General features: G+C 57.2%; 1 long non-coding RNA gene across 1 annotated transcript; it reads left to right on the top strand.

Annotated features, from left to right (window-relative positions):
• Positions 1–6,759: 6,759 nt before the first annotated feature.
• LOC136794198 (uncharacterized) lies at positions 6,760–7,411 on the top strand. The gene is made up of 3 exons (XR_010840586.1): positions 6,760–6,826; positions 7,081–7,198; positions 7,336–7,411. It is a non-coding gene; the product is annotated as an uncharacterized lncRNA (long non-coding RNA).
• Positions 7,412–8,327: the final 916 nt, after the last annotated feature.

Below are 8,327 nucleotides of genomic sequence, written 5' to 3'. Positions count from 1 at the left end.
AATCTAATTGTATTAGAAATATATGGAAACAACTCACTGTAGGGGATGGGGTAAAAGCTGCTGACTTAAGTTACCTTTGGAAATGAATGGAATCTGTAGGCTAAAGGCAAAATGGCCCGTATATAAACAGTGGGCTTTGTTTTATGAAGTTCTTTCCAGGGTGTAGCAGCTACCAATTCTGAAACCTCTGCACATGTAACCTGGAAAGGAGCAATGCATAGATAAATGGCAGATGGTGGGAGCCAGGCTCCTTGCTGTGGGAGTGCGAAGTTACAGGTACGCAAGGGGAGAGCCTCTGCCCTCGTAATCCTGGATCTGGGCTTCCTGGGAGGATGCCGACTGGCCGGGGGGAACACACAGATCTTCACGCCGGGAAGACCCTGCAGACATAGGAACTTCACACCCCATCTTTCCACCCACACCTGCTGGAAACACTCAGCACTCCGTAATCAGTCAACTGCAGCGTTTAAGACATTCTCACCCCTAAGCAGATAAAGGAGCATGAGGGTCTGGCTTACCCCTAAGCTGTCCCAGAATCTAGGCCCTGGGTGGAGCCAGGTTGGGGGTTCCTGGGTCTCTGAATCCAGGCCCTGGGGGTGGAGCCAGGTTGGGGGTTCCTGGGTCTCTGAATCCAGGCCCTGGGGGTGGAGCCAGGTTGGGGGTTCCTGGACCTCTGACCAGCAGGTGAGAGGAAGGAGGAAGACTGTCCTGAAGACAAAGGTGCCCTGAAGTCTGTGAGCCCAGGAGCCCCGATGGGACTCATTCCCAGTGAGGACATGGGCGGGGCCTGCAGTGGTTCTGTGTTCCCCCTGGGCCCTTTGATGAAGCCATGGCAGCACTGGGCCCAGACGTCTCCTGGCGGCGTCTCAAACTCTGACACAGTGGTTTTACAAAGGAACAAGAGAATGGAGCTGAGCCCCTGACGGCCACTCCTTTCTGGCTCTGAGTTGCTTCCAACAGGACCACAGTCACCTGCATTAGTCTGCTGTGACCCATCTGCCCCCACTTTGCCTTTCCTCTCCCTCCCTGCCATGATTCCAGTGACATTTCCAGCCCGGACCCCTCTCCCAGGCCAGACGCCTCCGTCCAGTCACTGCACACCCATCTCACCTTGGGGGCTTAGCAGGGTTTCAGAGGACTGGGATCCTGCAGCTCCCCACACCCAGGAGCAGCCCCACCTTCCCAGGTTGCTGAGCCCAGGCACCAGGTGTAACCGAGCAGGACCCTGTGGGGCCTTCCCAGGACAGAGCCCTCCCCCACACCCTCTGCTGTAGCTCCTCTCTGAAGTACCTGGATAACAGTGCCCGATGCATGCTTCCTCCACCACCAAGGGGAAGAAATTAACTACTTGATGATCAGGAACAGGTAACCCCGGAGCTCCTGGTGCTTAAGAATTTATAACGTTAACCGCCCGTTACCTCACCATCAACCAGAGAATCGTGCACCAGCTGATCACATACCCTGCGACCCCCCTCCTTCACTTGGCCTTGAAAATTGCTTTGCTGAAATCCTTCAGGGAGCTCGGGGTTTTAGAGCACAGGCCACCTGGCCTCCTTGTATCGGCACTTTGACAATTCAGGCTGCACCTTCCTCCACCACCCCCGGTGTCAGTAGACTGGCTCTGCTGCCCTCGGGCGAGCGGACCCACGTTCGGTTCGGTAACACTGGGGCCTCCCAGGCTCCCACTCGCCTTGGGCCCCAGTGACTGTCAGCTCCTCCTCCACAGTCTTGTTGCAGCAAAAACAGAAACGAAGTTTCCCTGCCCTGAGAACAAGGGGACAGCGAAAAGACTAGAGAAGAAACGTAACCTGGGCTGAAAGAGCTCATCACTCCTTGTTTCACTTTGTCATTCATTTGTAGTAACTAGATTTGTACTCTACAAAGCTAACCTCACTCCCTGACACTATGGGATTTACCTTCGGCACCCATCACCCCTCACTGTGTGTGTTACAGCCCCTGCTTCTCACTCCCTAACCTTATTATGTAACGCACTTACATTCTATACGCCCCTCACAACAAATCACCCCCTAGTTTTTCATTTCAGGGACAAGGTCACCGGCCGATAAACCAGAGGCAAACGGACGCAATTACCAGTCTGCTGGACCCCAATTACCGGCGACCTGATGCCAGCGATGACTGTTTTGAAATAATGCAAAGGAAAGGAGGAATGCAAGACCTTCACTACTTTGATCCTTATCCTCTACCCCGGACTACGGGAGCCCCACATATAAAATCTTCCCTGATTCTCAAAGAGGGGTGCCCAGCTCTTGTGGCTCTAGCTGGCTGTGCCTTCCCTGCTGCCTGGCAGAAAAATAAAACCATCTCTCTCTTCCTCCAAAACCCATCTCCGTATTTCTGTTTGGCCTCAGTGCACAGGGAAACCGATATTTCGACAACAGCCTGTGGCCAGTTCCCACACTAATTCCCCTCTACGCCCACAGCCGTGGCCCAAGCCCGGTCTTGTGCCTGGTTCCTCCATCAGGCCTGACAAACCTCCCTGCCCCACGGTGCGTCTCACACCCCACCCCAACGTGGTCTTTCTGAAGCATAAACGAGACTGTGACTCTCTCCCTCCTGTAATCCCCCAAAGTTTCCCCACTTTCGCTAGGGTATCTGCCAAGGCCCTGAGAGTCCCCGGCAGCCCCACTAGGCTGCTGACTCCTGGGTTCCCAGACACTGAGCACCTCAGCGGGCCAGGTGACACGGCAGGAAACCCCAGAACTGCTCACCTCAGGAGGGGGCTGGCACTGCCACTGCCTGATCAAAGAGAGCAGAGAAGGGTTCCCCAGCTGGGACACAAACTCTGCACGAGTGGCCTCTCCTTGAGCCATTAGCTCACCTCGTGTGACTTGAGGGAAGGAAGGACCGAGGCACACTTGCTTCCTAAGGAGGACGGTATAGGCTCAGTCATGTCTCCCCAAATCCACATGCTGAATCCCTAACCCCCAGGACCCCAGGATGTGTCTGTATTTGGAGATGGGATTTTTAAAGAGGTGATCAAGGTAAAAATGACGTCACTAGGGTGGATCCTAATCCAATAGGATTGATGTCCTACAAGAAGAGATTAGGACACAGATAGGCACAGGGGGAGACCATGTGAGGACCTGGGGAGAAGATGGCTGTCTAAGCACCAAGGAGAGAGGCCTCAGGAGAAGCCAGCGTGCAGACACCTTGATCTCCGACGGCATCCAGGACTGGGAGACAGGCCTGTTATTCAAGATGCGCAGTCTGTGGTATTGTTACGGCGGTCCCGAGCAGACTCACAGGGTAACTCAGGGCTCAGACTGGACAGAGCCCACGCTCCATCCCCCTGTACGTGAGTTACAGGAGCCCCAGGCGCTGAGGAGGGGGTCCCTGAGGAGGCACAAGATAGAAGATGCTAGGCATTAACACGACTGCATTCATGTTAAACGTGCCTGAAGTCCATTCACGCGAGATGGTTTTGTCCCGCGTGTACATCGGCACCTTTAGTCTGAACTGCAGACCTTTGGCTTCACCACCTCCACTGCGAGCATTAGCTTCACCTGCTGTGGACCATCTCCTATAGGATTTCCAGAACCACAGAGCATCGAAGCTTCACAGAACCCAGAATCTGTGCGCTAGTGTCTGGGCGACCCTCACAACAGAGCCGCACAGCTGCCCATCAGAGCCCATTTCCCTTTTTCCTGTGCACAGCTGCCCTGCACCTCCCAGCCTTCCCACCCCTTACAGCTGGGGCGCAGTGTCTCCTGTTACCAAGGGGAAGGGGTGGAGGTGGTGAGGGCCTTGGCCAGCCTGCATCCTAGGACGGAGGGCACGATGTCCCTGTGGTCACCCCACCCCGCTGGTTGAAACACTCACCTGGAAGCAGGGAGGAGAAACAAAGTGGGGGCAGAGCCTGGGAACTGACACCCACCTGCCCTGGACTCTCACAGGAAGGGGACAGAGACATCTTGAGCTTCAGCCCAGTTTTGGGAGACACTATGTTCCAGCAACAAACTTCTGCCTTAAAAGCCAAGGTGCTTTACAAACCCCTCCCCAGCTGTCACAGAAAGTCAGACTTCATCTCATCACATTTTCCTCAAACCCCAGCTCACGCTGAGACCACCTCTCAGGTGATGGTACTTCAGAGCAGCCCCTTTAGAAGATCCCTGGATTTCAGCTCTCACAGCCCTGCCTTCAGTTTAAGCGAGAAGTTTCCTTGACAACCTTGACAAACCTGCTCAGTTTCCTTAACAACCAAGCTTCGCAATCTCCCAAACTCTTCTCCTTCAAACATTCCTATTCTAGGCTTGATGAGCCTAAAGTGACAGTGCTGTCATCACGTGCCAGAGGGTGACTCCTCCAAGCCCGTAGTTACTGGTTACATGATGCTACTGATGATGACATCCCAGAAGAGCCAGCTTTGCAATATCACCATTTCTGGACTCGGCACTGGGTCCCTTTCCACGGACAGAGTGGAGTGGCTGTTTCCACGGGCCCCGTGGTGGAAGAGCTCCCCTAATGCAGCCAGGACTTCATCCTTTCCAGGTGATTCCAGGGTCCTCATTCTCCCCAGAACCCCACCCACATGGCTACTGTCTGTGCCAGTCTATACGGGACCTTGGTAATCTCCTAAAATGAGGGTTATTTTATACACAGGTAATGGGTTGAATGCTGGACCCCAAAGATGTGCCCCCCAGAACACAGGAACAGGACCATATCTGGGAAAAGCGTCTTTGTATATGTAGTTAAGGATCTCGAGGTGAGGTCATCTTGGGTTAGGGTGGCCCTCAATCCAATTGAGAGAGTCCTTAGGAGAGACAAAACAGGAGAGACTCAGACACAGAGGAGAAGCCATATTACGACAAAGGCAGAGATGGGAGAGATGCAGCCTCAAGCCTGGGGATGCCTGGAGCCCCTAGAAGCTGGAAAAGGCAGGAAGAACCCTATCCTGGAGTCTTTGGAGAGACTTCCGTCCTGCAGACACCTTGATCTCAAATGTCTGGTCTCCAGGACTGCGGGAGGATGAATTCCTGTTGTTTTAAACCACCCAGCTTGTGGTCATTTGTTACAGAAGCCACAGAACGGTCACACAGACCCTGCTCTGTAGGATCCTGGAAGTGCAGGTCTCATTAAAGGCCAACAGAGGCTGGATTGCAGAACCCTTAGGGTCAGCACTGGGCCCCAGAAATCCTAAAGCAGTGGCTGGACACAAGAATGTTGAGGGGTCAGCTGGAAGCCCATCCCTAAAGGTGCCGGCTGCACACGGCCTCCCCAGGTTTTTATGCCTGTACAAGTTGGGGATAAGTATTTCCATCCTGATTCAGGACTTCTGATGTCACCCTTCACGTTGCTAATTAAGAACCCACTAGTTACACAGAGGAAAACCCTATCAGGGCACTTGCTCCAGTGATAAACAATTCTGAAGTTGGTCAGAGGTGGGGAATCAGCTCCCAGGCAGCCAGCAGCCCCTCCGCAAGGCGCGTCCTCATTGCAAAGCTGGGGGACCGGGCCGAGGCGTCCCTGAGTAAACGTGAGCTGACTCCCAGGCCAGCTGCTGCTGAACTGTTCCCACCCTTCCCAGCTAAAACACCTGAATGTGCGCAAGGACTTGAAAGCCTAGAGGAAGGGCCTTGGAGCCACACCAGAGACAGCACGCAGGCCGAGTTGGTGCCTGCAGGCCAGGCAGGATGGTCGTAACCCCGGGCGCACTTCTGGAAACTTTCCATCTCCCTGCCTGACGTACCCCTCCTGTTCCGGCCCCCACTGCTTTTTTCCTTCCTCACCTCTGCCCGGTGTGAAATTCCAGTGGCAGGTATGGGTGACACATCCTCTTCTTTAGCAGGCAGCAAACTGGCAACTCCTGCAGAAAGTCCAGCAGAGCCCCACTCGCACCGGGCCACGCACAGAGCCGTGAGCCCTACTCCCTCCCACCAGCCCAGCCCCGAGACTGCTGACGGGGCAGAGAATATGGCGTCAGGCACAGCTGCAGGGGCTCTTGCTGTCTGGAGCGGTGTTTATATTGACCTCAGCCCAGGCACACCTGGGGAGGGCTGGCCGGCCCGATCAGGCTGCCCAGGTCAGCCAATCCTCACCCATCAGGGGCTCAGAGTTGCAGAAAATGGGCCTTGCTGAACTGGCCAGGTCCAAGGAACAGGTGTGGTTTCCTGAGGGTCAGGATAGACACGGGGCTGCAACTCTGCTTGTTTTCTCAACATTTTGTCTGGTTCATGAGTGGGAGACAACTTCAAGAAGACCCTCTCCTAATGAGAAGAAGCCAGGAGTAAGGGAGAGGAGGGGTGGTGGGTGGAGACAGAGGCCTGGTGCCTCAGCTGCAGTGGAAGCCTCTGGAAAACCCAGTGGAAGGAGGCCACACAGAGTGAAGCCCAAGCAGACCTGTCAGAGCTGCTGTTTGTTAGTTCAGGTCCTGCTCTGAGGTGCTTTGTGTCAGCTCTGACCAACAGGTGGGCTGGGGGTGCTCTGCAATGAGGGCTACTTGCACGGTTCCTGTGTGCCCAGCCTTTCTGGGTGCCTGCCCAGGTGACCTCCATACCCTGGGAGGGGCCTGACCACGAGAGCCCCGGAGGCTGCTGGGTACCTGCCCAGGTGAGCTCCATATCCTGGGAGGGGCCTGACCACGAGAGCCCCGGGGGCTGCTGGGTACCTGCTCAGGTGAGCACCATATCCTGGGAGGGGCCTGGCCACGAGAGCCCCGTGTGCTGGGAGGGGTGTGTGTGTATGAGCGTCCTCTCTGTGCAGCCGGCACAGAGTTGCTTAGCAACTTCCCTGTGGGCAGCGCTGGGATGAAATGAGAACCAGGAGATGCCACGGACCCCCTGAACCCCCGTCCATCCCGAGTGATGAGGTCAGTAGGTGGGTGCTGGCCACTGTGCTGCGTGAGGGAGACCCCACAGGTACCTCTTGTGCCTTCCACCTGACACCACGGAGGCCTCCTCAGGACAGAGCAGACAGCCTGCCTGGGGCAGGTGGGAGCTCCTGGTGACCCTGCAGGGGACACGAGAGGGACGGACCAGGCAGGAGGGGGTGGCAGCCCAGGCAGAGCCATGGGGCTCGGGGCCGAGGGGCCTTTCCGGGTCTGAGCTGAGGGTGGACGTGCAGGTGGTGAGTGTGATCCAGGAAAGCTACCCTGGTGACGTGAGGCTGAACCTGCTTCAGAGTGACAAGCCTTCCGGATGATCCCAGAACAGGACAGTGAGACGGATCCTGTTAGAAGAAGGTGAGTGAGTGCCCCCAGGAGGCGGCCCTGTGAGCTGGCCCCGGGAGGGGGTGAAGGGAACAGGCGTGGAAGCTGCGGGGAGTGGGCAGTCCCCCTGGGTGGGCGATGGGTGCAGACCCTACTCCGTGGTCCCACAGCCGTGCTTCCGGCTGGATTATTTGGCTTCTTGGAGCCTCAGCTTCCTGGTCTGCTCCTGGGGTGATGATGCTGAGTGAGACTCTCCACGCTTCTTCACTGTCTGCCCCTCAAGCCTGTGAGAAACGGAATATTTCTTGCCATCTCAGTAAACAAAGGATGTCACAGCCATCAGCACCTGCAGCCCTCCAGTGTGAGGGGAATTCAGGATATGTAAATACAGAATGCAGGCCCCAGAGAGCGGAGGTGCATATCAAAGGAAGGAATTCGTGAGCCTGACTCCAGCATCTTCGCATACAAAGGAAAGCGCTGCATTCCTCACCTTGGAGAGCAGGTTCTCCTTAGCTGACAATCACCTTTTCACGTCCCCCATCACCTGCGCCAGCCCCCCGCCCTGTCCCCTCCCCCCGGTGCTTTAGCTCAGGGAGGAAGGGGCGCACAGGGCCTCGGCTGAACAAGAGGCCTGGGAGCCTCGGGAGGAACTTTCGCCGCTTTCCCCGCCGTCGGGAGGAGGGTCGCTGACGCTGCGGCCGGACCCTGCGCCTCCCTCGCCCCGTGTCCCCTCAGGACGCTCAGGCCGCCCTCTCCCCACGCCCCCCCGGGCCCCGCGAGCCAGGCCGAGGGCAGGGCCGAGAGGAGGGGCCGAAGTTCCCCGGGACCAGACCCCGAGGCCGCTCGTTCTGCACAGCAGCGGCGGGTGGCCGCGAAGCCCTTCCCCTCAGAAGCTGCTCTTGCGCGGCCGCCCGGCACCGGACCCACTTACCCGGCCCGCCGTCCCCACGACTGTCGCGGCTTCGGCCGCCGGGGCCCCTCCGCAGCCGGCAGCGTCAGTGAGGCCACCCTCCCCTCGGGCGCCAGGGCAGCTCCGTGACGGCGGAGGGAAGAGACCCCGAGCCGGGAGCTCCAGCTCTGAGGAAACGCGGGCTCCGTTCTGGGCGCAGTGGGTGGGGCCGTTCTGCCCCGAGGCATCCTGGGAGGGAGCGGGGCGCCGGGG

Source organism: Kogia breviceps, chromosome 4 (genome assembly GCF_026419965.1).
Source record: "Kogia breviceps isolate mKogBre1 chromosome 4, mKogBre1 haplotype 1, whole genome shotgun sequence".
Lineage (NCBI taxonomy): Eukaryota > Metazoa > Chordata > Mammalia > Artiodactyla > Physeteridae > Kogia > Kogia breviceps.
The sequence above is the reverse complement of the archived record's forward strand: the minus strand, read 5'-3'. Positions and strand labels throughout refer to the sequence as shown.